The 26342-nt window shown below is 48.9% G+C and overlaps 39 non-coding genes across 39 annotated transcripts; all 39 read left to right on the forward strand.

Annotated features, from left to right (window-relative positions):
* Positions 1 to 335: 335 nt before the first annotated feature.
* Positions 336 to 454, forward strand: LOC130819765 (5S ribosomal RNA). The gene has a single exon (XR_009044797.1). It is a non-coding gene; the product is annotated as a 5S ribosomal RNA (ribosomal RNA).
* A 551-nt stretch (positions 455 to 1005) lies between these two features.
* On the forward strand, positions 1006 to 1124 carry LOC130819766 (5S ribosomal RNA). Its single transcript, XR_009044798.1, has one exon. It is a non-coding gene; the product is annotated as a 5S ribosomal RNA (ribosomal RNA).
* Positions 1125 to 1676: 552 nt separating this feature from the next.
* LOC130819767 (5S ribosomal RNA) lies at positions 1677 to 1795 on the forward strand. The gene has a single exon (XR_009044799.1). It is a non-coding gene; the product is annotated as a 5S ribosomal RNA (ribosomal RNA).
* Positions 1796 to 2347: 552 nt separating this feature from the next.
* Positions 2348 to 2466, forward strand: LOC130819768 (5S ribosomal RNA). Its single transcript, XR_009044800.1, has one exon. It is a non-coding gene; the product is annotated as a 5S ribosomal RNA (ribosomal RNA).
* Positions 2467 to 3018: 552 nt separating this feature from the next.
* LOC130819769 (5S ribosomal RNA) lies at positions 3019 to 3137 on the forward strand. Its single transcript, XR_009044801.1, has one exon. It is a non-coding gene; the product is annotated as a 5S ribosomal RNA (ribosomal RNA).
* A 554-nt stretch (positions 3138 to 3691) lies between these two features.
* LOC130819519 (5S ribosomal RNA) lies at positions 3692 to 3810 on the forward strand. Its single transcript, XR_009044558.1, has one exon. It is a non-coding gene; the product is annotated as a 5S ribosomal RNA (ribosomal RNA).
* A 553-nt stretch (positions 3811 to 4363) lies between these two features.
* On the forward strand, positions 4364 to 4482 carry LOC130819520 (5S ribosomal RNA). The gene has a single exon (XR_009044559.1). It is a non-coding gene; the product is annotated as a 5S ribosomal RNA (ribosomal RNA).
* Positions 4483 to 5035: 553 nt separating this feature from the next.
* LOC130819770 (5S ribosomal RNA) lies at positions 5036 to 5154 on the forward strand. Its single transcript, XR_009044802.1, has one exon. It is a non-coding gene; the product is annotated as a 5S ribosomal RNA (ribosomal RNA).
* A 554-nt stretch (positions 5155 to 5708) lies between these two features.
* LOC130819437 (5S ribosomal RNA) lies at positions 5709 to 5827 on the forward strand. Its single transcript, XR_009044474.1, has one exon. It is a non-coding gene; the product is annotated as a 5S ribosomal RNA (ribosomal RNA).
* Positions 5828 to 6377: 550 nt separating this feature from the next.
* LOC130819771 (5S ribosomal RNA) lies at positions 6378 to 6496 on the forward strand. Its single transcript, XR_009044803.1, has one exon. It is a non-coding gene; the product is annotated as a 5S ribosomal RNA (ribosomal RNA).
* Positions 6497 to 7050: 554 nt separating this feature from the next.
* Positions 7051 to 7169, forward strand: LOC130819438 (5S ribosomal RNA). The gene has a single exon (XR_009044475.1). It is a non-coding gene; the product is annotated as a 5S ribosomal RNA (ribosomal RNA).
* A 551-nt stretch (positions 7170 to 7720) lies between these two features.
* LOC130819521 (5S ribosomal RNA) lies at positions 7721 to 7839 on the forward strand. Its single transcript, XR_009044560.1, has one exon. It is a non-coding gene; the product is annotated as a 5S ribosomal RNA (ribosomal RNA).
* A 554-nt stretch (positions 7840 to 8393) lies between these two features.
* LOC130819773 (5S ribosomal RNA) lies at positions 8394 to 8512 on the forward strand. Its single transcript, XR_009044805.1, has one exon. It is a non-coding gene; the product is annotated as a 5S ribosomal RNA (ribosomal RNA).
* Positions 8513 to 9063: 551 nt separating this feature from the next.
* Positions 9064 to 9182, forward strand: LOC130819774 (5S ribosomal RNA). Its single transcript, XR_009044806.1, has one exon. It is a non-coding gene; the product is annotated as a 5S ribosomal RNA (ribosomal RNA).
* Positions 9183 to 9734: 552 nt separating this feature from the next.
* On the forward strand, positions 9735 to 9853 carry LOC130819775 (5S ribosomal RNA). Its single transcript, XR_009044807.1, has one exon. It is a non-coding gene; the product is annotated as a 5S ribosomal RNA (ribosomal RNA).
* A 554-nt stretch (positions 9854 to 10407) lies between these two features.
* LOC130819776 (5S ribosomal RNA) lies at positions 10408 to 10526 on the forward strand. Its single transcript, XR_009044808.1, has one exon. It is a non-coding gene; the product is annotated as a 5S ribosomal RNA (ribosomal RNA).
* Positions 10527 to 11079: 553 nt separating this feature from the next.
* Positions 11080 to 11198, forward strand: LOC130819777 (5S ribosomal RNA). Its single transcript, XR_009044809.1, has one exon. It is a non-coding gene; the product is annotated as a 5S ribosomal RNA (ribosomal RNA).
* A 553-nt stretch (positions 11199 to 11751) lies between these two features.
* On the forward strand, positions 11752 to 11870 carry LOC130819522 (5S ribosomal RNA). Its single transcript, XR_009044561.1, has one exon. It is a non-coding gene; the product is annotated as a 5S ribosomal RNA (ribosomal RNA).
* A 552-nt stretch (positions 11871 to 12422) lies between these two features.
* On the forward strand, positions 12423 to 12541 carry LOC130819778 (5S ribosomal RNA). The gene has a single exon (XR_009044810.1). It is a non-coding gene; the product is annotated as a 5S ribosomal RNA (ribosomal RNA).
* A 554-nt stretch (positions 12542 to 13095) lies between these two features.
* Positions 13096 to 13214, forward strand: LOC130819439 (5S ribosomal RNA). The gene has a single exon (XR_009044476.1). It is a non-coding gene; the product is annotated as a 5S ribosomal RNA (ribosomal RNA).
* A 551-nt stretch (positions 13215 to 13765) lies between these two features.
* LOC130819523 (5S ribosomal RNA) lies at positions 13766 to 13884 on the forward strand. The gene has a single exon (XR_009044562.1). It is a non-coding gene; the product is annotated as a 5S ribosomal RNA (ribosomal RNA).
* Positions 13885 to 14437: 553 nt separating this feature from the next.
* LOC130819779 (5S ribosomal RNA) lies at positions 14438 to 14556 on the forward strand. The gene has a single exon (XR_009044811.1). It is a non-coding gene; the product is annotated as a 5S ribosomal RNA (ribosomal RNA).
* A 551-nt stretch (positions 14557 to 15107) lies between these two features.
* On the forward strand, positions 15108 to 15226 carry LOC130819526 (5S ribosomal RNA). Its single transcript, XR_009044564.1, has one exon. It is a non-coding gene; the product is annotated as a 5S ribosomal RNA (ribosomal RNA).
* A 552-nt stretch (positions 15227 to 15778) lies between these two features.
* On the forward strand, positions 15779 to 15897 carry LOC130819527 (5S ribosomal RNA). The gene has a single exon (XR_009044565.1). It is a non-coding gene; the product is annotated as a 5S ribosomal RNA (ribosomal RNA).
* Positions 15898 to 16450: 553 nt separating this feature from the next.
* Positions 16451 to 16569, forward strand: LOC130819780 (5S ribosomal RNA). Its single transcript, XR_009044812.1, has one exon. It is a non-coding gene; the product is annotated as a 5S ribosomal RNA (ribosomal RNA).
* A 555-nt stretch (positions 16570 to 17124) lies between these two features.
* Positions 17125 to 17243, forward strand: LOC130819440 (5S ribosomal RNA). The gene has a single exon (XR_009044477.1). It is a non-coding gene; the product is annotated as a 5S ribosomal RNA (ribosomal RNA).
* A 551-nt stretch (positions 17244 to 17794) lies between these two features.
* LOC130819781 (5S ribosomal RNA) lies at positions 17795 to 17913 on the forward strand. Its single transcript, XR_009044813.1, has one exon. It is a non-coding gene; the product is annotated as a 5S ribosomal RNA (ribosomal RNA).
* A 556-nt stretch (positions 17914 to 18469) lies between these two features.
* Positions 18470 to 18588, forward strand: LOC130819441 (5S ribosomal RNA). The gene has a single exon (XR_009044478.1). It is a non-coding gene; the product is annotated as a 5S ribosomal RNA (ribosomal RNA).
* Positions 18589 to 19138: 550 nt separating this feature from the next.
* LOC130819782 (5S ribosomal RNA) lies at positions 19139 to 19257 on the forward strand. The gene has a single exon (XR_009044814.1). It is a non-coding gene; the product is annotated as a 5S ribosomal RNA (ribosomal RNA).
* A 556-nt stretch (positions 19258 to 19813) lies between these two features.
* LOC130819432 (5S ribosomal RNA) lies at positions 19814 to 19932 on the forward strand. The gene has a single exon (XR_009044469.1). It is a non-coding gene; the product is annotated as a 5S ribosomal RNA (ribosomal RNA).
* Positions 19933 to 20483: 551 nt separating this feature from the next.
* LOC130819784 (5S ribosomal RNA) lies at positions 20484 to 20602 on the forward strand. Its single transcript, XR_009044816.1, has one exon. It is a non-coding gene; the product is annotated as a 5S ribosomal RNA (ribosomal RNA).
* Positions 20603 to 21158: 556 nt separating this feature from the next.
* Positions 21159 to 21277, forward strand: LOC130819442 (5S ribosomal RNA). The gene has a single exon (XR_009044479.1). It is a non-coding gene; the product is annotated as a 5S ribosomal RNA (ribosomal RNA).
* Positions 21278 to 21828: 551 nt separating this feature from the next.
* LOC130819531 (5S ribosomal RNA) lies at positions 21829 to 21947 on the forward strand. Its single transcript, XR_009044569.1, has one exon. It is a non-coding gene; the product is annotated as a 5S ribosomal RNA (ribosomal RNA).
* Positions 21948 to 22500: 553 nt separating this feature from the next.
* Positions 22501 to 22619, forward strand: LOC130819444 (5S ribosomal RNA). The gene has a single exon (XR_009044480.1). It is a non-coding gene; the product is annotated as a 5S ribosomal RNA (ribosomal RNA).
* A 551-nt stretch (positions 22620 to 23170) lies between these two features.
* Positions 23171 to 23289, forward strand: LOC130819785 (5S ribosomal RNA). The gene has a single exon (XR_009044817.1). It is a non-coding gene; the product is annotated as a 5S ribosomal RNA (ribosomal RNA).
* Positions 23290 to 23841: 552 nt separating this feature from the next.
* Positions 23842 to 23960, forward strand: LOC130819446 (5S ribosomal RNA). The gene has a single exon (XR_009044482.1). It is a non-coding gene; the product is annotated as a 5S ribosomal RNA (ribosomal RNA).
* A 551-nt stretch (positions 23961 to 24511) lies between these two features.
* LOC130819786 (5S ribosomal RNA) lies at positions 24512 to 24630 on the forward strand. The gene has a single exon (XR_009044818.1). It is a non-coding gene; the product is annotated as a 5S ribosomal RNA (ribosomal RNA).
* Positions 24631 to 25180: 550 nt separating this feature from the next.
* On the forward strand, positions 25181 to 25299 carry LOC130819528 (5S ribosomal RNA). Its single transcript, XR_009044566.1, has one exon. It is a non-coding gene; the product is annotated as a 5S ribosomal RNA (ribosomal RNA).
* Positions 25300 to 25852: 553 nt separating this feature from the next.
* On the forward strand, positions 25853 to 25971 carry LOC130819787 (5S ribosomal RNA). Its single transcript, XR_009044819.1, has one exon. It is a non-coding gene; the product is annotated as a 5S ribosomal RNA (ribosomal RNA).
* The last annotated feature ends 371 nt before the right edge of the window (positions 25972 to 26342 follow it).

Here is a 26342-nt window from a genome sequence, read left to right on the forward strand (position 1 = left end):
TGCGTCGGTGCGTTCGTGTAAGCGGAAATTGCACCGGGTCCCGTCGGAAGTCCCCGCGGAAGCGCGCCCGGCATGGATGGCCTCTTGATTTCCTAGTGTTGCGCGGATTTCTTAAATATTTTGTCGCTTTTTTGTTGCGAGTTCACCTGGCTTTTAAAGCCGGCGGACTCTTTTGTGAATCGGACAATACCGGGAGGGTGAAAAACGGTATTTGGGAAGGAGAAGGCTCGAAATTGGGGTCTCGGCTGCGAATTTACGAGCTTTGGAATGCTCTGGTTTTTTTTTTTTTTTTGGGCGGCATTGCGCATGTAAACAAATTGCTACGGTGAATGAACGGGTGCGATCATACCAGCACTAATGCACCGGATCCCATCAGAACTCCGCAGTTAAGCGTGCTTGGGCGAGAGTAGTACTAGGATGGGTGACCTCCTGGGAAGTCCTCGTGTTGCACCCCTTTTTCCGTCCTTTTTTTTTAATTTTCCTTATCTGTTTCCGCTGCACTTGAGCAGAAGGCATTTCAGTGGTTATCGTAGTATACTCCATGGAAGTAATTTTATTTATAAAAATATAACTCGCAACCGGGTCCCGACCTCGAATTTACGGGCACTCGAAAGATAGGACCCGTCGAGGCGGGTCGATGCGCATACGAACGAATTGTCCGAAAGAGGCGTGCGTCGGTGCGTTCGTGTAAGCGGAAATTGCACCGGGTCCCGTCGGAAGTCCCCGCGGAAGCGCGCCCGGCATGGATGGCCTCTTGATTTCCTAGTGTTGCGCGGATTTCTTAAATATTTTGTCGCTTTTTTGTTGCGAGTTCACCTGGCTTTTAAAGCCGGCGGACTCTTTTGTGAATCGGACAATACCGGGAGGGTGAAAAACGGTATTTGGGAAGGAGAAGGCTCGAAATTGGGGTCTCGGCTGCGAATTTACGAGCTTTGGAATGCTCTGGTTTTTTTTTTTTTTTTGGGCGGCATTGCGCATGTAAACAAATTGCTACGGTGAATGAACGGGTGCGATCATACCAGCACTAATGCACCGGATCCCATCAGAACTCCGCAGTTAAGCGTGCTTGGGCGAGAGTAGTACTAGGATGGGTGACCTCCTGGGAAGTCCTCGTGTTGCACCCCTTTTTCCCTCCTTTTTTTTTTTATTTTCCTTATCTGTTTCCGCTGCACTTGAGCAGAAGGCATTTCAGTGGTTATCGTAGTATACTCCATGGAAGTAATTTTATTTATAAAAATATAACTCGCAACCGGGTCCCGACCTCGAATTTACGGGCACTCGAAAGATAGGACCCGTCGAGGCGGGTCGATGCGCATACGAACGAATTGTCCGAAAGAGGCGTGCGTCGGTGCGTTCGTGTAAGCGGAAATTGCACCGGGTCCCGTCGGAAGTCCCCGCGGAAGCGCGCCCGGCATGGATGGCCTCTTGATTTCCTAGTGTTGCGCGGATTTCTTAAATATTTTGTCGCTTTTTTGTTGCGAGTTCACCTGGCTTTTAAAGCCGGCGGACTCTTTTGTGAATCGGACAATACCGGGAGGGTGAAAAACGGTATTTGGGAAGGAGAAGGCTCGAAATTGGGGTCTCGGCTGCGAATTTACGAGCTTTGGAATGCTCTGGTTTTTTTTTTTTTTTTGGGCGGCATTGCGCATGTAAACAAATTGCTACGGTGAATGAACGGGTGCGATCATACCAGCACTAATGCACCGGATCCCATCAGAACTCCGCAGTTAAGCGTGCTTGGGCGAGAGTAGTACTAGGATGGGTGACCTCCTGGGAAGTCCTCGTGTTGCACCCCTTTTTCCCTCCTTTTTTTTTTTATTTTCCTTATCTGTTTCCGCTGCACTTGAGCAGAAGGCATTTCAGTGGTTATCGTAGTATACTCCATGGAAGTAATTTTATTTATAAAAATATAACTCGCAACCGGGTCCCGACCTCGAATTTACGGGCACTCGAAAGATAGGACCCGTCGAGGCGGGTCGATGCGCATACGAACGAATTGTCCGAAAGAGGCGTGCGTCGGTGCGTTCGTGTAAGCGGAAATTGCACCGGGTCCCGTCGGAAGTCCCCGCGGAAGCGCGCCCGGCATGGATGGCCTCTTGATTTCCTAGTGTTGCGCGGATTTCTTAAATATTTTGTCGCTTTTTTGTTGCGAGTTCACCTGGCTTTTAAAGCCGGCGGACTCTTTTGTGAATCGGACAATACCGGGAGGGTGAAAAACGGTATTTGGGAAGGAGAAGGCTCGAAATTGGGGTCTCGGCTGCGAATTTACGAGCTTTGGAATGCTCTGGTTTTTTTTTTTTTTTTGGGCGGCATTGCGCATGTAAACAAATTGCTACGGTGAATGAACGGGTGCGATCATACCAGCACTAATGCACCGGATCCCATCAGAACTCCGCAGTTAAGCGTGCTTGGGCGAGAGTAGTACTAGGATGGGTGACCTCCTGGGAAGTCCTCGTGTTGCACCCCTTTTTCCGTCCTTTTTTTTTAATTTTCCTTATCTGTTTCCGCTGCACTTGAGCAGAAGGCATTTCAGTGGTTATCGTAGTATACTCCATGGAAGTAATTTTATTTATAAAAATATAACTCGCAACCGGGTCCCGACCTCGAATTTACGGGCACTCGAAAGATAGGACCCGTCGAGGCGGGTCGATGCGCATACGAACGAATTGTCCGAAAGAGGCGTGCGTCGGTGCGTTCGTGTAAGCGGAAATTGCACCGGGTCCCGTCGGAAGTCCCCGCGGAAGCGCGCCCGGCATGGATGGCCTCTTGATTTCCTAGTGTTGCGCGGATTTCTTAAATATTTTGTCGCTTTTTTGTTGCGAGTTCACCTGGCTTTTAAAGCCGGCGGACTCTTTTGTGAATCGGACAATACCGGGAGGGTGAAAAACGGTATTTGGGAAGGAGAAGGCTCGAAATTGGGGTCTCGGCTGCGAATTTACGAGCTTTGGAATGCTCTGGTTTTTTTTTTTTTTTTTGGGCGGCATTGCGCATGTAAACAAATTGCTACGGTGAATGAACGGGTGCGATCATACCAGCACTAATGCACCGGATCCCATCAGAACTCCGCAGTTAAGCGTGCTTGGGCGAGAGTAGTACTAGGATGGGTGACCTCCTGGGAAGTCCTCGTGTTGCACCCCTTTTTCCCTCCTTTTTTTTTTTTTATTTTCCTTATCTGTTTCCGCTGCACTTGAGCAGAAGGCATTTCAGTGGTTATCGTAGTATACTCCATGGAAGTAATTTTATTTATAAAAATATAACTCGCAACCGGGTCCCGACCTCGAATTTACGGGCACTCGAAAGATAGGACCCGTCGAGGCGGGTCGATGCGCATACGAACGAATTGTCCGAAAGAGGCGTGCGTCGGTGCGTTCGTGTAAGCGGAAATTGCACCGGGTCCCGTCGGAAGTCCCCGCGGAAGCGCGCCCGGCATGGATGGCCTCTTGATTTCCTAGTGTTGCGCGGTTTTCTTAAATATTTTGTCGCTTTTTTGTTGCGAGTTCACCTGGCTTTTAAAGCCGGCGGACTCTTTTGTGAATCGGACAATACCGAGAGGGTGAAAAACGGTATTTGGGAAGGAGAAGGCTCGAAATTGGGGTCTCGGCTGCGAATTTACGAGCTTTGGAATGCTCTGGTTTTTTTTTTTTTTTTGGGCGGCATTGCGCATGTAAACAAATTGCTACGGTGAATGAACGGGTGCGATCATACCAGCACTAATGCACCGGATCCCATCAGAACTCTGCAGTTAAGCGTGCTTGGGCGAGAGTAGTACTAGGATGGGTGACCTCCTGGGAAGTCCTCGTGTTGCACCCCTTTTTCCGTCCTTTTTTTTTTTTATTTTTCTTATCTGTTTCCGCTGCACTTGAGCAGAAGGCATTTCAGTGGTTATCGTAGTATACTCCATGGAAGTAATTTTATTTATAAAAATATAACTCGCAACCGGGTCCCGACCTCGAATTTACGGGCACTCGAAAGATAGGACCCGTCGAGGCGGGTCGATGCGCATACGAACGAATTGTCCGAAAGAGGCGTGCGTCGGTGCGTTCGTGTAAGCGGAAATTGCACCGGGTCCCGTCGGAAGTCCCCGCGGAAGCGCGCCCGGCATGGATGGCCTCTTGATTTCCTAGTGTTGCGCGGATTTCTTAAATATTTTGTCGCTTTTTTGTTGCGAGTTCACCTGGCTTTTAAAGCCGGCGGACTCTTTTGTGAATCGGACAATACCGGGAGGGTGAAAAACGGTATTTGGGAAGGAGAAGGCTCGAAATTGGGGTCTCGGCTGCGAATTTACGAGCTTTGGAATGCTCTGGTTTTTTTTTTTTTTTTGGGCGGCATTGCGCATGTAAACAAATTGCTACGGTGAATGAACGGGTGCGATCATACCAGCACTAATGCACCGGATCCCATCAGAACTCTGCAGTTAAGCGTGCTTGGGCGAGAGTAGTACTAGGATGGGTGACCTCCTGGGAAGTCCTCGTGTTGCACCCCTTTTTCCCTCCTTTTTTTTTTTTATTTTTCTTATCTGTTTCCGCTGCACTTGAGCAAAAGGCATTTCAGTGGTTATCGTAGTATACTCCATGGAAGTAATTTTATTTATAAAAATATAACTCGCAACCGGGTCCCGACCTCGAATTTACGGGCACTCGAAAGATAGGACCCGTCGAGGCGGGTCGATGCGCATACGAACGAATTGTCCGAAAGAGGCGTGCGTCGGTGCGTTCGTGTAAGCGGAAATTGCACCGGGTCCCGTCGGAAGTCCCCGCGGAAGCGCGCCCGGCATGGATGGCCTCTTGATTTCCTAGTGTTGCGCGGATTTCTTAAATATTTTGTCGCTTTTTTGTTGCGAGTTCACCTGGCTTTTAAAGCCGGCGGACTCTTTTGTGAATCGGACAATACCGGGAGGGTGAAAAACGGTATTTGGGAAGGAGAAGGCTCGAAATTGGGGTCTCGGCTGCGAATTTACGAGCTTTGGAATGCTCTGGTTTTTTTTTTTTTTTTGGGCGGCATTGCGCATGTAAACAAATTGCTACGGTGAATGAACGGGTGCGATCATACCAGCACTAATGCACCGGATCCCATCAGAACTCCGCAGTTAAGCGTGCTTGGGCGAGAGTAGTACTAGGATGGGTGACCTCCTGGGAAGTCCTCGTGTTGCACCCCTTTTTCCCTCCTTTTTTTTTTTTATTTTTCTTATCTGTTTCCGCTGCACTTGAGCAAAAGGCATTTCAGTGGTTATCGTAGTATACTCCATGGAAGTAATTTTATTTATAAAAATATAACTCGCAACCGGGTCCCGACCTCGAATTTACGGGCACTCGAAAGATAGGACCCGTCGAGGCGGGTCGATGCGCATACGAACGAATTGTCCGAAAGAGGCGTGCGTCGGTGCGTTCGTGTAAGCGGAAATTGCACCGGGTCCCGTCGGAAGTCCCCGCGGAAGCGCGCCCGGCATGGATGGCCTCTTGATTTCCTAGTGTTGCGCGGTTTTCTTAAATATTTTGTCGCTTTTTTGTTGCGAGTTCACCTGGCTTTTAAAGCCGGCGGACTCTTTTGTGAATCGGACAATACCGGGAGGGTGAAAAACGGTATTTGGGAAGGAGAAGGCTCGAAATTGGACTCTCGGCTGCGAATTTACGAGCTTTGGAATGCTCTGGTTTTTTTTTTTTTTTTTGGGCGGCATTGCGCATGTAAACAAATTGCTACGGTGAATGAACGGGTGCGATTATACCAGCACTAATGCACCGGATCCCATCAGAACTCCGCAGTTAAGCGTGCTTGGGCGAGAGTAGTACTAGGATGGGTGACCTCCTGGGAAGTCCTCGTGTTGCACCCCTTTTTCCGTCCTTTTTTTTTAATTTTCCTTATCTGTTTCCGCTGCACTTGAGCAGAAGGCATTTCAGTGGTTATCGTAGTATACTCCATGGAAGTAATTTTATTTATAAAAATATAACTCGCAACCGGGTCCCGACCTCGAATTTACGGGCACTCGAAAGATAGGACCCGTCGAGGCGGGTCGATGCGCATACGAACGAATTGTCCGAAAGAGGCGTGCGTCGGTGCGTTCGTGTAAGCGGAAATTGCACCGGGTCCCGTCGGAAGTCCCCGCGGAAGCGCGCCCGGCATGGATGGCCTCTTGATTTCCTAGTGTTGCGCGGATTTCTTAAATATTTTGTCGCTTTTTTGTTGCGAGTTCACCTGGCTTTTAAAGCCGGCGGACTCTTTTGTGAATCGGACAATACCGGGAGGGTGAAAAACGGTATTTGGGAAGGAGAAGGCTCGAAATTGGGGTCTCGGCTGCGAATTTACGAGCTTTGGAATGCTCTGGTTTTTTTTTTTTTTTGGGCGGCATTGCGCATGTAAACAAATTGCTACGGTGAATGAACGGGTGCGATCATACCAGCACTAATGCACCGGATCCCATCAGAACTCCGCAGTTAAGCGTGCTTGGGCGAGAGTAGTACTAGGATGGGTGACCTCCTGGGAAGTCCTCGTGTTGCACCCCTTTTTCCCTCCTTTTTTTTTTTTATTTTTCTTATCTGTTTCCGCTGCACTTGAGCAAAAGGCATTTCAGTGGTTATCGTAGTATACTCCATGGAAGTAATTTTATTTATAAAAATATAACTCGCAACCGGGTCCCGACCTCGAATTTACGGGCACTCGAAAGATAGGACCCGTCGAGGCGGGTCGATGCGCATACGAACGAATTGTCCGAAAGAGGCGTGCGTCGGTGCGTTCGTGTAAGCGGAAATTGCACCGGGTCCCGTCGGAAGTCCCCGCGGAAGCGCGCCCGGCATGGATGGCCTCTTGATTTCCTAGTGTTGCGCGGTTTTCTTAAATATTTTGTCGCTTTTTTGTTGCGAGTTCACCTGGCTTTTAAAGCCGGCGGACTCTTTTGTTAATCGGACAATACCGGGAGGGTGAAAAACGGTATTTGGGAAGGAGAAGGCTCGAAATTGGACTCTCGGCTGCGAATTTACGAGCTTTGGAATGCTCTGGTTTTTTTTTTTTTTTTTGGGCGGCATTGCGCATGTAAACAAATTGCTACGGTGAATGAACGGGTGCGATTATACCAGCACTAATGCACCGGATCCCATCAGAACTCCGCAGTTAAGCGTGCTTGGGCGAGAGTAGTACTAGGATGGGTGACCTCCTGGGAAGTCCTCGTGTTGCACCCCTTTTTCCGTCCTTTTTTTTTAATTTTCCTTATCTGTTTCCGCTGCACTTGAGCAGAAGGCATTTCAGTGGTTATCGTAGTATACTCCATGGAAGTAATTTTATTTATAAAAATATAACTCGCAACCGGGTCCCGACCTCGAATTTACGGGCACTCGAAAGATAGGACCCGTCGAGGCGGGTCGATGCGCATACGAACGAATTGTCCGAAAGAGGCGTGCGTCGGTGCGTTCGTGTAAGCGGAAATTGCACCGGGTCCCGTCGGAAGTCCCCGCGGAAGCGCGCCCGGCATGGATGGCCTCTTGATTTCCTAGTGTTGCGCGGATTTCTTAAATATTTTGTCGCTTTTTTGTTGCGAGTTCACCTGGCTTTTAAAGCCGGCGGACTCTTTTGTGAATCGGACAATACCGGGAGGGTGAAAAACGGTATTTGGGAAGGAGAAGGCTCGAAATTGGGGTCTCGGCTGCGAATTTACGAGCTTTGGAATGCTCTGGTTTTTTTTTTTTTTTTGGGCGGCATTGCGCATGTAAACAAATTGCTACGGTGAATGAACGGGTGCGATCATACCAGCACTAATGCACCGGATCCCATCAGAACTCTGCAGTTAAGCGTGCTTGGGCGAGAGTAGTACTAGGATGGGTGACCTCCTGGGAAGTCCTCGTGTTGCACCCCTTTTTCCCTCCTTTTTTTTTTTTATTTTTCTTATCTGTTTCCGCTGCACTTGAGCAAAAGGCATTTCAGTGGTTATCGTAGTATACTCCATGGAAGTAATTTTATTTATAAAAATATAACTCGCAACCGGGTCCCGACCTCGAATTTACGGGCACTCGAAAGATAGGACCCGTCGAGGCGGGTCGATGCGCATACGAACGAATTGTCCGAAAGAGGCGTGCGTCGGTGCGTTCGTGTAAGCGGAAATTACACCGGGTCCCGTCGGAAGTCCCCGCGGAAGCGCGCCCGGCATGGATGGCCTCTTGATTTCCTAGTGTTGCGCGGATTTCTTAAATATTTTGTCGCTTTTTTGTTGCGAGTTCACCTGGCTTTTAAAGCCGGCGGACTCTTTTGTGAATCGGACAATACCGGGAGGGTGAAAAACGGTATTTGGGAAGGAGAAGGCTCGAAATTGGGGTCTCGGCTGCGAATTTACGAGCTTTGGAATGCTCTGGTTTTTTTTTTTTTTTTTGGGCGGCATTGCGCATGTAAACAAATTGCTACGGTGAATGAACGGGTGCGATCATACCAGCACTAATGCACCGGATCCCATCAGAACTCCGCAGTTAAGCGTGCTTGGGCGAGAGTAGTACTAGGATGGGTGACCTCCTGGGAAGTCCTCGTGTTGCACCCCTTTTTCCGTCCTTTTTTTTTAATTTTCCTTATCTGTTTCCGCTGCACTTGAGCAGAAGGCATTTCAGTGGTTATCGTAGTATACTCCATGGAAGTAATTTTATTTATAAAAATATAACTCGCAACCGGGTCCCGACCTCGAATTTACGGGCACTCGAAAGATAGGACCCGTCGAGGCGGGTCGATGCGCATACGAACGAATTGTCCGAAAGAGGCGTGCGTCGGTGCGTTCGTGTAAGCGGAAATTGCACCGGGTCCCGTCGGAAGTCCCCGCGGAAGCGCGCCCGGCATGGATGGCCTCTTGATTTCCTAGTGTTGCGCGGATTTCTTAAATATTTTGTCGCTTTTTTGTTGCGAGTTCACCTGGCTTTTAAAGCCGGCGGACTCTTTTGTGAATCGGACAATACCGGGAGGGTGAAAAACGGTATTTGGGAAGGAGAAGGCTCGAAATTGGGGTCTCGGCTGCGAATTTACGAGCTTTGGAATGCTCTGGTTTTTTTTTTTTTTTTGGGCGGCATTGCGCATGTAAACAAATTGCTACGGTGAATGAACGGGTGCGATCATACCAGCACTAATGCACCGGATCCCATCAGAACTCCGCAGTTAAGCGTGCTTGGGCGAGAGTAGTACTAGGATGGGTGACCTCCTGGGAAGTCCTCGTGTTGCACCCCTTTTTCCCTCCTTTTTTTTTTATTTTTCTTATCTGTTTCCGCTGCACTTGAGCAAAAGGCATTTCAGTGGTTATCGTAGTATACTCCATGGAAGTAATTTTATTTATAAAAATATAACTCGCAACCGGGTCCCGACCTCGAATTTACGGGCACTCGAAAGATAGGACCCGTCGAGGCGGGTCGATGCGCATACGAACGAATTGTCCGAAAGAGGCGTGCGTCGGTGCGTTCGTGTAAGCGGAAATTGCACCGGGTCCCGTCGGAAGTCCCCGCGGAAGCGCGCCCGGCATGGATGGCCTCTTGATTTCCTAGTGTTGCGCGGATTTCTTAAATATTTTGTCGCTTTTTTGTTGCGAGTTCACCTGGCTTTTAAAGCCGGCGGACTCTTTTGTGAATCGGACAATACCGGGAGGGTGAAAAACGGTATTTGGGAAGGAGAAGGCTCGAAATTGGGGTCTCGGCTGCGAATTTACGAGCTTTGGAATGCTCTGGTTTTTTTTTTTTTTTTTGGGCGGCATTGCGCATGTAAACAAATTGCTACGGTGAATGAACGGGTGCGATCATACCAGCACTAATGCACCGGATCCCATCAGAACTCCGCAGTTAAGCGTGCTTGGGCGAGAGTAGTACTAGGATGGGTGACCTCCTGGGAAGTCCTCGTGTTGCACCCCTTTTTCCCTCCTTTTTTTTTTTTATTTTTCTTATCTGTTTCCGCTGCACTTGAGCAAAAGGCATTTCAGTGGTTATCGTAGTATACTCCATGGAAGTAATTTTATTTATAAAAATATAACTCGCAACCGGGTCCCGACCTCGAATTTACGGGCACTCGAAAGATAGGACCCGTCGAGGCGGGTCGATGCGCATACGAACGAATTGTCCGAAAGAGGCGTGCGTCGGTGCGTTCGTGTAAGCGGAAATTGCACCGGGTCCCGTCGGAAGTCCCCGCGGAAGCGCGCCCGGCATGGATGGCCTCTTGATTTCCTAGTGTTGCGCGGATTTCTTAAATATTTTGTCGCTTTTTTGTTGCGAGTTCACCTGGCTTTTAAAGCCGGCGGACTCTTTTGTGAATCGGACAATACCGGGAGGGTGAAAAACGGTATTTGGGAAGGAGAAGGCTCGAAATTGGGGTCTCGGCTGCGAATTTACGAGCTTTGGAATGCTCTGGTTTTTTTTTTTTTTTTTGGGCGGCATTGCGCATGTAAACAAATTGCTACGGTGAATGAACGGGTGCGATCATACCAGCACTAATGCACCGGATCCCATCAGAACTCCGCAGTTAAGCGTGCTTGGGCGAGAGTAGTACTAGGATGGGTGACCTCCTGGGAAGTCCTCGTGTTGCACCCCTTTTTCCCTCCTTTTTTTTTTTTATTTTTCTTATCTGTTTCCGCTGCACTTGAGCAAAAGGCATTTCAGTGGTTATCGTAGTATACTCCATGGAAGTAATTTTATTTATAAAAATATAACTCGCAACCGGGTCCCGACCTCGAATTTACGGGCACTCGAAAGATAGGACCCGTCGAGGCGGGTCGATGCGCATACGAACGAATTGTCCGAAAGAGGCGTGCGTCGGTGCGTTCGTGTAAGCGGAAATTGCACCGGGTCCCGTCGGAAGTCCCCGCGGAAGCGCGCCCGGCATGGATGGCCTCTTGATTTCCTAGTGTTGCGCGGATTTCTTAAATATTTTGTCGCTTTTTTGTTGCGAGTTCACCTGGCTTTTAAAGCCGGCGGACTCTTTTGTGAATCGGACAATACCGGGAGGGTGAAAAACGGTATTTGGGAAGGAGAAGGCTCGAAATTGGGGTCTCGGCTGCGAATTTACGAGCTTTGGAATGCTCTGGTTTTTTTTTTTTTTTTGGGCGGCATTGCGCATGTAAACAAATTGCTACGGTGAATGAACGGGTGCGATCATACCAGCACTAATGCACCGGATCCCATCAGAACTCCGCAGTTAAGCGTGCTTGGGCGAGAGTAGTACTAGGATGGGTGACCTCCTGGGAAGTCCTCGTGTTGCACCCCTTTTTCCCTCCTTTTTTTTTTTTATTTTTCTTATCTGTTTCCGCTGCACTTGAGCAAAAGGCATTTCAGTGGTTATCGTAGTATACTCCATGGAAGTAATTTTATTTATAAAAATATAACTCGCAACCGGGTCCCGACCTCGAATTTACGGGCACTCGAAAGATAGGACCCGTCGAGGCGGGTCGATGCGCATACGAACGAATTGTCCGAAAGAGGCGTGCGTCGGTGCGTTCGTGTAAGCGGAAATTGCACCGGGTCCCGTCGGAAGTCCCCGCGGAAGCGCGCCCGGCATGGATGGCCTCTTGATTTCCTAGTGTTGCGCGGATTTCTTAAATATTTTGTCGCTTTTTTGTTGCGAGTTCACCTGGCTTTTAAAGCCGGCGGACTCTTTTGTGAATCGGACAATACCGGGAGGGTGAAAAACGGTATTTGGGAAGGAGAAGGCTCGAAATTGGGGTCTCGGCTGCGAATTTACGAGCTTTGGAATGCTCTGGTTTTTTTTTTTTTTTTGGGCGGCATTGCGCATGTAAACAAATTGCTACGGTGAATGAACGGGTGCGATCATACCAGCACTAATGCACCGGATCCCATCAGAACTCTGCAGTTAAGCGTGCTTGGGCGAGAGTAGTACTAGGATGGGTGACCTCCTGGGAAGTCCTCGTGTTGCACCCCTTTTTCCCTCCTTTTTTTTTTTATTTTTCTTATCTGTTTCCGCTGCACTTGAGCAAAAGGCATTTCAGTGGTTATCGTAGTATACTCCATGGAAGTAATTTTATTTATAAAAATATAACTCGCAACCGGGTCCCGACCTCGAATTTACGGGCACTCGAAAGATAGGACCCGTCGAGGCGGGTCGATGCGCATACGAACGAATTGTCCGAAAGAGGCGTGCGTCGGTGCGTTCGTGTAAGCGGAAATTGCACCGGGTCCCGTCGGAAGTCCCCGCGGAAGCGCGCCCGGCATGGATGGCCTCTTGATTTCCTAGTGTTGCGCGGATTTCTTAAATATTTTGTCGCTTTTTTGTTGCGAGTTCACCTGGCTTTTAAAGCCGGCGGACTCTTTTGTGAATCGGACAATACCGGGAGGGTGAAAAACGGTATTTGGGAAGGAGAAGGCTCGAAATTGGGGTCTCGGCTGCGAATTTACGAGCTTTGGAATGCTCTGGTTTTTTTTTTTTTTTTGGGCGGCATTGCGCATGTAAACAAATTGCTACGGTGAATGAACGGGTGCGATCATACCAGCACTAATGCACCGGATCCCATCAGAACTCCGCAGTTAAGCGTGCTTGGGCGAGAGTAGTACTAGGATGGGTGACCTCCTGGGAAGTCCTCGTGTTGCACCCCTTTTTCCCTCCTTTTTTTTTTTTATTTTTCTTATCTGTTTCCGCTGCACTTGAGCAAAAGGCATTTCAGTGGTTATCGTAGTATACTCCATGGAAGTAATTTTATTTATAAAAATATAACTCGCAACCGGGTCCCGACCTCGAATTTACGGGCACTCGAAAGATAGGACCCGTCGAGGCGGGTCGATGCGCATACGAACGAATTGTCCGAAAGAGGCGTGCGTCGGTGCGTTCGTGTAAGCGGAAATTGCACCGGGTCCCGTCGGAAGTCCCCGCGGAAGCGCGCCCGGCATGGATGGCCTCTTGATTTCCTAGTGTTGCGCGGTTTTCTTAAATATTTTGTCGCTTTTTTGTTGCGAGTTCACCTGGCTTTTAAAGCCGGCGGACTCTTTTGTGAATCGGACAATACCGGGAGGGTGAAAAACGGTATTTGGGAAGGAGAAGGCTCGAAATTGGACTCTCGGCTGCGAATTTACGAGCTTTGGAATGCTCTGGTTTTTTTTTTTTTTTTTGGGCGGCATTGCGCATGTAAACAAATTGCTACGGTGAATGAACGGGTGCGATTATACCAGCACTAATGCACCGGATCCCATCAGAACTCCGCAGTTAAGCGTGCTTGGGCGAGAGTAGTACTAGGATGGGTGACCTCCTGGGAAGTCCTCGTGTTGCACCCCTTTTTCCGTCCTTTTTTTTTAATTTTCCTTATCTGTTTCCGCTGCACTTGAGCAGAAGGCATTTCAGTGGTTATCGTAGTATACTCCATGGAAGTAATTTTATTTATAAAAATATAACTCGCAACCGGGTCCCGACCTCGAATTTACGGGCACTCGAAAGATAGGACCCGTCGAGGCGGGTCGATGCGCATACGAACGAATTGTCCGAAAGAGGCGTGCGTCGGTGCGTTCGTGTAAGCGGAAATTGCACCGGGTCCCGTCGGAAGTCCCCGCGGAAGCGCGCCCGGCATGGATGGCCTCTTGATTTCCTAGTGTTGCGCGGATTTCTTAAATATTTTGTCGCTTTTTTGTTGCGAGTTCACCTGGCTTTTAAAGCCGGCGGACTCTTTTGTGAATCGGACAATACCGGGAGGGTGAAAAACGGTATTTGGGAAGGAGAAGGCTCGAAATTGGGGTCTCGGCTGCGAATTTACGAGCTTTGGAATGCTCTGGTTTTTTTTTTTTTTTTGGGCGGCATTGCGCATGTAAACAAATTGCTACGGTGAATGAACGGGTGCGATCATACCAGCACTAATGCACCGGATCCCATCAGAACTCTGCAGTTAAGCGTGCTTGGGCGAGAGTAGTACTAGGATGGGTGACCTCCTGGGAAGTCCTCGTGTTGCACCCCTTTTTCCCTCCTTTTTTTTTTTTATTTTTCTTATCTGTTTCCGCTGCACTTGAGCAAAAGGCATTTCAGTGGTTATCGTAGTATACTCCATGGAAGTAATTTTATTTATAAAAATATAACTCGCAACCGGGTCCCGACCTCGAATTTACGGGCACTCGAAAGATAGGACCCGTCGAGGCGGGTCGATGCGCATACGAACGAATTGTCCGAAAGAGGCGTGCGTCGGTGCGTTCGTGTAAGCGGAAATTACACCGGGTCCCGTCGGAAGTCCCCGCGGAAGCGCGCCCGGCATGGATGGCCTCTTGATTTCCTAGTGTTGCGCGGATTTCTTAAATATTTTGTCGCTTTTTTGTTGCGAGTTCACCTGGCTTTTAAAGCCGGCGGACTCTTTTGTGAATCGGACAATACCGGGAGGGTGAAAAACGGTATTTGGGAAGGAGAAGGCTCGAAATTGGACTCTCGGCTGCGAATTTACGAGCTTTGGAATGCTCTGGTTTTTTTTTTTTTTTTGGGCGGCATTGCGCATGTAAACAAATTGCTACGGTGAATGAACGGGTGCGATCATACCAGCACTAATGCACCGGATCCCATCAGAACTCCGCAGTTAAGCGTGCTTGGGCGAGAGTAGTACTAGGATGGGTGACCTCCTGGGAAGTCCTCGTGTTGCACCCCTTTTTCCGTCCTTTTTTTTTAATTTTCCTTATCTGTTTCCGCTGCACTTGAGCAGAAGGCATTTCAGTGGTTATCGTAGTATACTCCATGGAAGTAATTTTATTTATAAAAATATAACTCGCAACCGGGTCCCGACCTCGAATTTACGGGCACTCGAAAGATAGGACCCGTCGAGGCGGGTCGATGCGCATACGAACGAATTGTCCGAAAGAGGCGTGCGTCGGTGCGTTCGTGTAAGCGGAAATTGCACCGGGTCCCGTCGGAAGTCCCCGCGGAAGCGCGCCCGGCATGGATGGCCTCTTGATTTCCTAGTGTTGCGCGGATTTCTTAAATATTTTGTCGCTTTTTTGTTGCGAGTTCACCTGGCTTTTAAAGCCGGCGGACTCTTTTGTGAATCGGACAATACCGGGAGGGTGAAAAACGGTATTTGGGAAGGAGAAGGCTCGAAATTGGGGTCTCGGCTGCGAATTTACGAGCTTTGGAATGCTCTGGTTTTTTTTTTTTTTTTGGGCGGCATTGCGCATGTAAACAAATTGCTACGGTGAATGAACGGGTGCGATCATACCAGCACTAATGCACCGGATCCCATCAGAACTCTGCAGTTAAGCGTGCTTGGGCGAGAGTAGTACTAGGATGGGTGACCTCCTGGGAAGTCCTCGTGTTGCACCCCTTTTTCCCTCCTTTTTTTTTTTATTTTTCTTATCTGTTTCCGCTGCACTTGAGCAAAAGGCATTTCAGTGGTTATCGTAGTATACTCCATGGAAGTAATTTTATTTATAAAAATATAACTCGCAACCGGGTCCCGACCTCGAATTTACGGGCACTCGAAAGATAGGACCCGTCGAGGCGGGTCGATGCGCATACGAACGAATTGTCCGAAAGAGGCGTGCGTCGGTGCGTTCGTGTAAGCGGAAATTGCACCGGGTCCCGTCGGAAGTCCCCGCGGAAGCGCGCCCGGCATGGATGGCCTCTTGATTTCCTAGTGTTGCGCGGATTTCTTAAATATTTTGTCGCTTTTTTGTTGCGAGTTCACCTGGCTTTTAAAGCCGGCGGACTCTTTTGTGAATCGGACAATACCGGGAGGGTGAAAAACGGTATTTGGGAAGGAGAAGGCTCGAAATTGGGGTCTCGGCTGCGAATTTACGAGCTTTGGAATGCTCTGGTTTTTTTTTTTTTTTTGGGCGGCATTGCGCATGTAAACAAATTGCTACGGTGAATGAACGGGTGCGATCATACCAGCACTAATGCACCGGATCCCATCAGAACTCTGCAGTTAAGCGTGCTTGGGCGAGAGTAGTACTAGGATGGGTGACCTCCTGGGAAGTCCTCGTGTTGCACCCCTTTTTCCGTCCTTTTTTTTTTTTATTTTTCTTATCTGTTTCCGCTGCACTTGAGCAAAAGGCATTTCAGTGGTTATCGTAGTATACTCCATGGAAGTAATTTTATTTATAAAAATATAACTCGCAACCGGGTCCCGACCTCGAATTTACGGGCACTCGAAAGATAGGACCCGTCGAGGCGGGTCGATGCGCATACGAACGAATTGTCCGAAAGAGGCGTGCGTCGGTGCGTTCGTGTAAGCGGAAATTGCACCGGGTCCCGTCGGAAGTCCCCGCGGAAGCGCGCCCGGCATGGATGGCCTCTTGATTTCCTAGTGTTGCGCGGATTTCTTAAATATTTTGTCGCTTTTTTGTTGCGAGTTCACCTGGCTTTTAAAGCCGGCGGACTCTTTTGTGAATCGGACAATACCGGGAGGGTGAAAAACGGTATTTGGGAAGGAGAAGGCTCGAAATTGGGGTCTCGGCTGCGAATTTACGAGCTTTGGAATGCTCTGGTTTTTTTTTTTTTTTTGGGCGGCATTGCGCATGTAAACAAATTGCTACGGTGAATGAACGGGTGCGATCATACCAGCACTAATGCACCGGATCCCATCAGAACTCCGCAGTTAAGCGTGCTTGGGCGAGAGTAGTACTAGGATGGGTGACCTCCTGGGAAGTCCTCGTGTTGCACCCCTTTTTCCCTCCTTTTTTTTTTTTATTTTTCTTATCTGTTTCCGCTGCACTTGAGCAAAAGGCATTTCAGTGGTTATCGTAGTATACTCCATGGAAGTAATTTTATTTATAAAAATATAACTCGCAACCGGGTCCCGACCTCGAATTTACGGGCACTCGAAAGATAGGACCCGTCGAGGCGGGTCGATGCGCATACGAACGAATTGTCCGAAAGAGGCGTGCGTCGGTGCGTTCGTGTAAGCGGAAATTGCACCGGGTCCCGTCGGAAGTCCCCGCGGAAGCGCGCCCGGCATGGATGGCCTCTTGATTTCCTAGTGTTGCGCGGATTTCTTAAATATTTTGTCGCTTTTTTGTTGCGAGTTCACCTGGCTTTTAAAGCCGGCGGACTCTTTTGTGAATCGGACAATACCGGGAGGGTGAAAAACGGTATTTGGGAAGGAGAAGGCTCGAAATTGGGGTCTCGGCTGCGAATTTACGAGCTTTGGAATGCTCTGGTTTTTTTTTTTTTTTTTTGGGCGGCATTGCGCATGTAAACAAATTGCTACGGTGAATGAACGGGTGCGATTATACCAGCACTAATGCACCGGATCCCATCAGAACTCCGCAGTTAAGCGTGCTTGGGCGAGAGTAGTACTAGGATGGGTGACCTCCTGGGAAGTCCTCGTGTTGCACCCCTTTTTCCGTCCTTTTTTTTTAATTTTCCTTATCTGTTTCCGCTGCACTTGAGCAGAAGGCATTTCAGTGGTTATCGTAGTATACTCCATGGAAGTAATTTTATTTATAAAAATATAACTCGCAACCGGGTCCCGACCTCGAATTTACGGGCACTCGAAAGATAGGACCCGTCGAGGCGGGTCGATGCGCATACGAACGAATTGTCCGAAAGAGGCGTGCGTCGGTGCGTTCGTGTAAGCGGAAATTGCACCGGGTCCCGTCGGAAGTCCCCGCGGAAGCGCGCCCGGCATGGATGGCCTCTTGATTTCCTAGTGTTGCGCGGATTTCTTAAATATTTTGTCGCTTTTTTGTTGCGAGTTCACCTGGCTTTTAAAGCCGGCGGACTCTTTTGTGAATCGGACAATACCGGGAGGGTGAAAAACGGTATTTGGGAAGGAGAAGGCTCGAAATTGGGGTCTCGGCTGCGAATTTACGAGCTTTGGAATGCTCTGGTTTTTTTTTTTTTTTTGGGCGGCATTGCGCATGTAAACAAATTGCTACGGTGAATGAACGGGTGCGATCATACCAGCACTAATGCACCGGATCCCATCAGAACTCCGCAGTTAAGCGTGCTTGGGCGAGAGTAGTACTAGGATGGGTGACCTCCTGGGAAGTCCTCGTGTTGCACCCCTTTTTCCCTCCTTTTTTTTTTTTTTATTTTTCTTATCTGTTTCCGCTGCACTTGAGCAAAAGGCATTTCAGTGGTTATCGTAGTATACTCCATGGAAGTAATTTTATTTATAAAAATATAACTCGCAACCGGGTCCCGACCTCGAATTTACGGGCACTCGAAAGATAGGACCCGTCGAGGCGGGTCGATGCGCATACGAACGAATTGTCCGAAAGAGGCGTGCGTCGGTGCGTTCGTGTAAGCGGAAATTGCACCGGGTCCCGTCGGAAGTCCCCGCGGAAGCGCGCCCGGCATGGATGGCCTCTTGATTTCCTAGTGTTGCGCGGTTTTCTTAAATATTTTGTCGCTTTTTTGTTGCGAGTTCACCTGGCTTTTAAAGCCGGCGGACTCTTTTGTGAATCGGACAATACCGGGAGGGTGAAAAACGGTATTTGGGAAGGAGAAGGCTCGAAATTGGACTCTCGGCTGCGAATTTACGAGCTTTGGAATGCTCTGGTTTTTTTTTTTTTTTTTGGGCGGCATTGCGCATGTAAACAAATTGCTACGGTGAATGAACGGGTGCGATTATACCAGCACTAATGCACCGGATCCCATCAGAACTCCGCAGTTAAGCGTGCTTGGGCGAGAGTAGTACTAGGATGGGTGACCTCCTGGGAAGTCCTCGTGTTGCACCCCTTTTTCCGTCCTTTTTTTTTAATTTTCCTTATCTGTTTCCGCTGCACTTGAGCAGAAGGCATTTCAGTGGTTATCGTAGTATACTCCATGGAAGTAATTTTATTTATAAAAATATAACTCGCAACCGGGTCCCGACCTCGAATTTACGGGCACTCGAAAGATAGGACCCGTCGAGGCGGGTCGATGCGCATACGAACGAATTGTCCGAAAGAGGCGTGCGTCGGTGCGTTCGTGTAAGCGGAAATTGCACCGGGTCCCGTCGGAAGTCCCCGCGGAAGCGCGCCCGGCATGGATGGCCTCTTGATTTCCTAGTGTTGCGCGGATTTCTTAAATATTTTGTCGCTTTTTTGTTGCGAGTTCACCTGGCTTTTAAAGCCGGCGGACTCTTTTGTGAATCGGACAATACCGGGAGGGTGAAAAACGGTATTTGGGAAGGAGAAGGCTCGAAATTGGGGTCTCGGCTGCGAATTTACGAGCTTTGGAATGCTCTGGTTTTTTTTTTTTTTTGGGCGGCATTGCGCATGTAAACAAATTGCTACGGTGAATGAACGGGTGCGATCATACCAGCACTAATGCACCGGATCCCATCAGAACTCCGCAGTTAAGCGTGCTTGGGCGAGAGTAGTACTAGGATGGGTGACCTCCTGGGAAGTCCTCGTGTTGCACCCCTTTTTCCCTCCTTTTTTTTTTTTTTATTTTTCTTATCTGTTTCCGCTGCACTTGAGCAAAAGGCATTTCAGTGGTTATCGTAGTATACTCCATGGAAGTAATTTTATTTATAAAAATATAACTCGCAACCGGGTCCCGACCTCGAATTTACGGGCACTCGAAAGATAGGACCCGTCGAGGCGGGTCGATGCGCATACGAACGAATTGTCCGAAAGAGGCGTGCGTCGGTGCGTTCGTGTAAGCGGAAATTGCACCGGGTCCCGTCGGAAGTCCCCGCGGAAGCGCGCCCGGCATGGATGGCCTCTTGATTTCCTAGTGTTGCGCGGTTTTCTTAAATATTTTGTCGCTTTTTTGTTGCGAGTTCACCTGGCTTTTAAAGCCGGCGGACTCTTTTGTGAATCGGACAATACCGGGAGGGTGAAAAACGGTATTTGGGAAGGAGAAGGCTCGAAATTGGACTCTCGGCTGCGAATTTACGAGCTTTGGAATGCTCTGGTTTTTTTTTTTTTTTTTGGGCGGCATTGCGCATGTAAACAAATTGCTACGGTGAATGAACGGGTGCGATTATACCAGCACTAATGCACCGGATCCCATCAGAACTCCGCAGTTAAGCGTGCTTGGGCGAGAGTAGTACTAGGATGGGTGACCTCCTGGGAAGTTCTCGTGTTGCACCCCTTTTTCCGTCCTTTTTTTTTAATTTTCCTTATCTGTTTCCGCTGCACTTGAGCAGAAGGCATTTCAGTGGTTATCGTAGTATACTCCATGGAAGTAATTTTATTTATAAAAATATAACTCGCAACCGGGTCCCGACCTCGAATTTACGGGCACTCGAAAGATAGGACCCGTCGAGGCGGGTCGATGCGCATACGAACGAATTGTCCGAAAGAGGCGTGCGTCGGTGCGTTCGTGTAAGCGGAAATTGCACCGGGTCCCGTCGGAAGTCCCCGCGGAAGCGCGCCCGGCATGGATGGCCTCTTGATTTCCTAGTGTTGCGCGGATTTCTTAAATATTTTGTCGCTTTTTTGTTGCGAGTTCACCTGGCTTTTAAAGCCGGCGGACTCTTTTGTGAATCGGACAATACCGGGAGGGTGAAAAACGGTATTTGGGAAGGAGAAGGCTCGAAATTGGGGTCTCGGCTGCGAATTTACGAGCTTTGGAATGCTCTGGTTTTTTTTTTTTTTTTGGGCGGCATTGCGCATGTAAACAAATTGCTACGGTGAATGAACGGGTGCGATCATACCAGCACTAATGCACCGGATCCCATCAGAACTCCGCAGTTAAGCGTGCTTGGGCGAGAGTAGTACTAGGATGGGTGACCTCCTGGGAAGTCCTCGTGTTGCACCCCTTTTTCCCTCCTTTTTTTTTTTTTTATTTTTCTTATCTGTTTCCGCTGCACTTGAGCAAAAGGCATTTCAGTGGTTATCGTAGTATACTCCATGGAAGTAATTTTATTTATAAAAATATAACTCGCAACCGGGTCCCGACCTCGAATTTACGGGCACTCGAAAGATAGGACCCGTCGAGGCGGGTCGATGCGCATACGAACGAATTGTCCGAAAGAGGCGTGCGTCGGTGCGTTCGTGTAAGCGGAAATTGCACCGGGTCCCGTCGGAAGTCCCCGCGGAAGCGCGCCCGGCATGGATGGCCTCTTGATTTCCTAGTGTTGCGCGGTTTTCTTAAATATTTTGTCGCTTTTTTGTTGCGAGTTCACCTGGCTTTTAAAGCCGGCGGACTCTTTTGTGAATCGGACAATACCGGGAGGGTGAAAAACGGTATTTGGGAAGGAGAAGGCTCGAAATTGGACTCTCGGCTGCGAATTTACGAGCTTTGGAATGCTCTGGTTTTTTTTTTTTTTTTTGGGCGGCATTGCGCATGTAAACAAATTGCTACGGTGAATGAACGGGTGCGATTATACCAGCACTAATGCACCGGATCCCATCAGAACTCCGCAGTTAAGCGTGCTTGGGCGAGAGTAGTACTAGGATGGGTGACCTCCTGGGAAGTCCTCGTGTTGCACCCCTTTTTCCGTCCTTTTTTTTTAATTTTCCTTATCTGTTTCCGCTGCACTTGAGCAGAAGGCATTTCAGTGGTTATCGTAGTATACTCCATGGAAGTAATTTTATTTATAAAAATATAACTCGCAACCGGGTCCCGACCTCGAATTTACGGGCACTCGAAAGATAGGACCCGTCGAGGCGGGTCGATGCGCATACGAACGAATTGTCCGAAAGAGGCGTGCGTCGGTGCGTTCGTGTAAGCGGAAATTGCACCGGGTCCCGTCGGAAGTCCCCGCGGAAGCGCGCCCGGCATGGATGGCCTCTTGATTTCCTAGTGTTGCGCGGATTTCTTAAATATTTTGTCGCTTTTTTGTTGCGAGTTCACCTGGCTTTTAAAGCCGGCGGACTCTTTTGTGAATCGGACAATACCGGGAGGGTGAAAAACGGTATTTGGGAAGGAGAAGGCTCGAAATTGGGGTCTCGGCTGCGAATTTACGAGCTTTGGAATGCTCTGGTTTTTTTTTTTTTTTTGGGCGGCATTGCGCATGTAAACAAATTGCTACGGTGAATGAACGGGTGCGATCATACCAGCACTAATGCACCGGATTCCATCAGAACTCCGCAGTTAAGCGTGCTTGGGCGAGAGTAGTACTAGGATGGGTGACCTCCTGGGAAGTCCTCGTGTTGCACCCCTTTTTCCCTCCTTTTTTTTTTTATTTTTCTTATCTGTTTCCGCTGCACTTGAGCAAAAGGCATTTCAGTGGTTATCGTAGTATACTCCATGGAAGTAATTTTATTTATAAAAATATAACTCGCAACCGGGTCCCGACCTCGAATTTACGGGCACTCGAAAGATAGGACCCGTCGAGGCGGGTCGATGCGCATACGAACGAATTGTCCGAAAGAGGCGTGCGTCGGTGCGTTCGTGTAAGCGGAAATTGCACCGGGTCCCGTCGGAAGTCCCCGCGGAAGCGCGCCCGGCATGGATGGCCTCTTGATTTCCTAGTGTTGCGCGGTTTTCTTAAATATTTTGTCGCTTTTTTGTTGCGAGTTCACCTGGCTTTTAAAGCCGGCGGACTCTTTTGTGAATCGGACAATACCGGGAGGGTGAAAAACGGTATTTGGGAAGGAGAAGGCTCGAAATTGGACTCTCGGCTGCGAATTTACGAGCTTTGGAATGCTCTGGTTTTTTTTTTTTTTTTTGGGCGGCATTGCGCATGTAAACAAATTGCTACGGTGAATGAACGGGTGCGATTATACCAGCACTAATGCACCGGATCCCATCAGAACTCCGCAGTTAAGCGTGCTTGGGCGAGAGTAGTACTAGGATGGGTGACCTCCTGGGAAGTCCTCGTGTTGCACCCCTTTTTCCGTCCTTTTTTTTTAATTTTCCTTATCTGTTTCCGCTGCACTTGAGCAGAAGGCATTTCAGTGGTTATCGTAGTATACTCCATGGAAGTAATTTTATTTATAAAAATATAACTCGCAACCGGGTCCCGACCTCGAATTTACGGGCACTCGAAAGATAGGACCCGTCGAGGCGGGTCGATGCGCATACGAACGAATTGTCCGAAAGAGGCGTGCGTCGGTGCGTTCGTGTAAGCGGAAATTGCACCGGGTCCCGTCGGAAGTCCCCGCGGAAGCGCGCCCGGCATGGATGGCCTCTTGATTTCCTAGTGTTGCGCGGATTTCTTAAATATTTTGTCGCTTTTTTGTTGCGAGTTCACCTGGCTTTTAAAGCCGGCGGACTCTTTTGTGAATCGGACAATACCGGGAGGGTGAAAAACGGTATTTGGGAAGGAGAAGGCTCGAAATTGGGGTCTCGGCTGCGAATTTACGAGCTTTGGAATGCTCTGGTTTTTTTTTTTTTTTTGGGCGGCATTGCGCATGTAAACAAATTGCTACGGTGAATGAACGGGTGCGATCATACCAGCACTAATGCACCGGATCCCATCAGAACTCCGCAGTTAAGCGTGCTTGGGCGAGAGTAGTACTAGGATGGGTGACCTCCTGGGAAGTCCTCGTGTTGCACCCCTTTTTCCCTCCTTTTTTTTTTTATTTTTCTTATCTGTTTCCGCTGCACTTGAGCAAAAGGCATTTCAGTGGTTATCGTAGTATACTCCATGGAAGTAATTTTATTTATAAAAATATAACTCGCAACCGGGTCCCGACCTCGAATTTACGGGCACTCGAAAGATAGGACCCGTCGAGGCGGGTCGATGCGCATACGAACGAATTGTCCGAAAGAGGCGTGCGTCGGTGCGTTCGTGTAAGCGGAAATTGCACCGGGTCCCGTCGGAAGTCCCCGCGGAAGCGCGCCCGGCATGGATGGCCTCTTGATTTCCTAGTGTTGCGCGGTTTTCTTAAATATTTTGTCGCTTTTTTGTTGCGAGTTCACCTGGCTTTTAAAGCCGGCGGACTCTTTTGTGAATCGGACAATACCGGGAGGGTGAAAAACGGTATTTGGGAAGGAGAAGGCTCGAAATTGGACTCTCGGCTGCGAATTTACGAGCTTTGGAATGCTCTGGTTTTTTTTTTTTTTTTTGGCGGCATTGCGCATGTAAACAAATTGCTACGGTGAATGAACGGGTGCGATTATACCAGCACTAATGCACCGGATCCCATCAGAACTCCGCAGTTAAGCGTGCTTGGGCGAGAGTAGTACTAGGATGGGTGACCTCCTGGGAAGTCCTCGTGTTGCACCCCTTTTTCCGTCCTTTTTTTTTAATTTTCCTTATCTGTTTCCGCTGCACTTGAGCAGAAGGCATTTCAGTGGTTATCGTAGTATACTCCATGGAAGTAATTTTATTTATAAAAATATAACTCGCAACCGGGTCCCGACCTCGAATTTACGGGCACTCGAAAGATAGGACCCGTCGAGGCGGGTCGATGCGCATACGAACGAATTGTCCGAAAGAGGCGTGCGTCGGTGCGTTCGTGTAAGCGGAAATTGCACCGGGTCCCGTCGGAAGTCCCCGCGGAAGCGCGCCCGGCATGGATGGCCTCTTGATTTCCTAGTGTTGCGCGGATTTCTTAAATATTTTGTCGCTTTTTTGTTGCGAGTTCACCTGGCTTTTAAAGCCGGCGGACTCTTTTGTGAATCGGACAATACCGGGAGGGTGAAAAACGGTATTTGGGAAGGAGAAGGCTCGAAATTGGGGTCTCGGCTGCGAATTTACGAGCTTTGGAATGCTCTGGTTTTTTTTTTTTTTTTGGGCGGCATTGCGCATGTAAACAAATTGCTACGGTGAATGAACGGGTGCGATCATACCAGCACTAATGCACCGGATCCCATCAGAACTCCGCAGTTAAGCGTGCTTGGGCGAGAGTAGTACTAGGATGGGTGACCTCCTGGGAAGTCCTCGTGTTGCACCCCTTTTTCCGTCCTTTTTTTTTAATTTTCCTTATCTGTTTCCGCTGCACTTGAGCAGAAGGCATTTCAGTGGTTATCGTAGTATACTCCATGGAAGTAATTTTATTTATAAAAATATAACTCGCAACCGGGTCCCGACCTCGAATTTACGGGCACTCGAAAGATAGGACCCGTCGAGGCGGGTCGATGCGCATACGAACGAATTGTCCGAAAGAGGCGTGCGTCGGTGCGTTCGTGTAAGCGGAAATTGCACCGGGTCCCGTCGGAAGTCCCCGCGGAAGCGCGCCCGGCATGGATGGCCTCTTGATTTCCTAGTGTTGCGCGGATTTCTTAAATATTTTGTCGCTTTTTTGTTGCGAGTTCACCTGGCTTTTAAAGCCGGCGGACTCTTTTGTGAATCGGACAATACCGGGAGGGTGAAAAACGGTATTTGGGAAGGAGAAGGCTCGAAATTGGGGTCTCGGCTGCGAATTTACGAGCTTTGGAATGCTCTGGTTTTTTTTTTTTTTTGGGCGGCATTGCGCATGTAAACAAATTGCTACGGTGAATGAACGGGTGCGATCATACCAGCACTAATGCACCGGATCCCATCAGAACTCTGCAGTTAAGCGTGCTTGGGCGAGAGTAGTACTAGGATGGGTGACCTCCTGGGAAGTCCTCGTGTTGCACCCCTTTTTCCCTCCTTTTTTTTTTTTATTTTTCTTATCTGTTTCCGCTGCACTTGAGCAAAAGGCATTTCAGTGGTTATCGTAGTATACTCCATGGAAGTAATTTTATTTATAAAAATATAACTCGCAACCGGGTCCCGACCTCGAATTTACGGGCACTCGAAAGATAGGACCCGTCGAGGCGGGTCGATGCGCATACGAACGAATTGTCCGAAAGAGGCGTGCGTCGGTGCGTTCGTGTAAGCGGAAATTGCACCGGGTCCCGTCGGAAGTCCCCGCGGAAGCGCGCCCGGCATGGATGGCCTCTTGATTTCCTAGTGTTGCGCGGATTTCTTAAATATTTTGTCGCTTTTTTGTTGCGAGTTCACCTGGCTTTTAAAGCCGGCGGACTCTTTTGTGAATCGGACAATACCGGGAGGGTGAAAAACGGTATTTGGGAAGGAGAAGGCTCGAAATTGGGGTCTCGGCTGCGAATTTACGAGCTTTGGAATGCTCTGGTTTTTTTTTTTTTTTTGGGCGGCATTGCGCATGTAAACAAATTGCTACGGTGAATGAACGGGTGCGATCATACCAGCACTAATGCACCGGATCCCATCAGAACTCCGCAGTTAAGCGTGCTTGGGCGAGAGTAGTACTAGGATGGGTGACCTCCTGGGAAGTCCTCGTGTTGCACCCCTTTTTCCCTCCTTTTTTTTTTTTATTTTTCTTATCTGTTTCCGCTGCACTTGAGCAAAAGGCATTTCAGTGGTTATCGTAGTATACTCCATGGAAGTAATTTTATTTATAAAAATATAACTCGCAACCGGGTCCCGACCTCGAATTTACGGGCACTCGAAAGATAGGACCCGTCGAGGCGGGTCGATGCGCATACGAACGAATTGTCCGAAAGAGGCGTGCGTCGGTGCGTTCGTGTAAGCGGAAATTGCACCGGGTCCCGTCGGAAGTCCCCGCGGAAGCGCGCCCGGCATGGATGGCCTCTTGATTTCCTAGTGTTGCGCGGATTTCTTAAATATTTTGTCGCTTTTTTGTTGCGAGTTCACCTGGCTT

This window comes from Amaranthus tricolor, chromosome 7 (assembly GCF_026212465.1).
Source record: "Amaranthus tricolor cultivar Red isolate AtriRed21 chromosome 7, ASM2621246v1, whole genome shotgun sequence".
Classification (NCBI taxonomy): Eukaryota; Viridiplantae; Streptophyta; class Magnoliopsida; order Caryophyllales; family Amaranthaceae; genus Amaranthus; species Amaranthus tricolor.